At 46.3% G+C, this 1,683-nt stretch overlaps 1 pseudogene; it reads left to right on the top strand.

The window, feature by feature from the left end:
• Nucleotides 1–588: 588 nt before the first annotated feature.
• Nucleotides 589–1,683, top strand: part of LOC101650926 — a 1,471-nt pseudogene continuing 376 nt past the window's right edge.

The following is a 1,683-nucleotide window of genomic DNA, read 5'->3' as shown; positions in this document are numbered from 1 at the left end:
CTTCAAGATCAATTTTCAAACTTCTGTTCTTTCACCTTTGTTTCCAACATTCACATTCCAATCAACAGTAATTATCAATGCATCTTGATTGCATGTTGGAGCAATGTCCTCAAGGGAGGCATGTTCAGGCTGTAGAAGCTGGTAGAACTGTTCAATTTCTTCATCATTAGCTTTAGTGGTTGGTGCGTAAATTTGAATAATTGTTGTATTAGCTGGATTTCCTTGAATTTGTGTAGCTGTTATTCTATTGTAGAGGTATTGTACTCCAAGAAAGATCTTGAAATATTCTCTTTGGTGATGAATATTATGCCATGCCTCTCAAAGTTTTCATTCCCATCATAGTAAACTATATAAATTATATGGTTCCAAGTGGCCAATAGATATTCTAATATTTAGAATATCTATCTTTAAGCATTCTATTTCATTTTTTATAACTTCTAATTTTTCCTAGAGTCATACTGTGTATATTTCATCACTAATAGACAATTGTAACACTGTCTGGTGCTGCCCACCCAGTGCCTCTCTCCAGCTCAAATTCTGGCCCCCTTCACCCTTACCCTTCCTTGTTGAACCACTGACTGCGTGGGGGAGAAACTGCCCTACAAAGCTACTGACATCAGCATGGCCTCCAGGGGATTCAAGGCCCTAAACACTGCAGAGAATGAAATGCTGGGCCTGATGTGGATCTAGGAGATGCTCCAAGCCTCCAAGCCACTGAAGGGCACCCATATTTCCGGATGCCTGTACATGACTGTGAAGACAGCTGTCCTCATCGAGAACTTCATTTCCCTGGGAGCTGAGGGGCAGTGGTCCAGCTGAAACATCTTTCCACCCAGGACCATGAAACAGCTTCCGTTGCCACGTCGGAAATTCCACTGTATGCCTGGATGGACTAAACAGATGAGGACTACCTGTGTTGCATCAAGCAAACCTTGTACTTCAGGCAAGGTGGGGCTCCTCAACATGATTCTGGACAATGGCAGTGTGCCTCACCAACCTTATTCACACCAAATGCCTGCAGCTCCTGTTGGGCATTTGAGGCATCTCTGAGGGGACCAGGCGTGGAGTCCACACCTATACAAGATGAAGGCCAATGAGATCCCAAAGGTGCCTGCCATCGACATCAGTGACTCTGTCACCAAGAGCAAGTTGGACAGTCCCTATGGCTGTCATGAGTCCCTCATAGATGGCATCAAGTGAGCCACAGACATGATGATTATGGACAAGGAAGCAGTAGTAGCAGGTTATAGTGACATGGGCAAGGGTTGTGCTCCCCTGAGAGGTTTGGGGTCAGGTCATCATCACAGATAGTGACCTCATCAGCATGCTGTGGGGGCCCCCCTGGAGGGCTATGAGGAAGCCACCATGAAAGAGGTCTCTCAGGAGGGCAACCACTTTCTTACCACCACAGGTTATGTCAGTATCATTTTAGCAAACAAAGATGCTGTTGTCTACAACATTGGACACTTTGATGTCAAGACTGATGTCAAGCAACTTTAATGAGAACTCTGTGGAGAGGGTGAAGAACATGCACCACACCCTCCTCCTGGTTGAGGACGGACGGGAAATCTGGGCTGCACCCTGAGCCCCCCTGTCTTTGTGGTGAGCAGTTCCTTCACCAACCAGGCGCTGGTGCAGATAGAACTTTAGACCCACCCAGAAAAGGATCCCAGCAAAGGCTCC

The sequence above is a fragment of the Echinops telfairi genome, unplaced genomic scaffold, assembly GCF_000313985.2.
Source record: "Echinops telfairi isolate 266 unplaced genomic scaffold, ASM31398v2 ScPeMD7_443;HRSCAF=831, whole genome shotgun sequence".
Lineage (NCBI taxonomy): Eukaryota > Metazoa > Chordata > Mammalia > Afrosoricida > Tenrecidae > Echinops > Echinops telfairi.
Note: the sequence above shows the minus strand (reverse complement) of the source record. Positions and strands in the feature narration are given on the sequence as shown.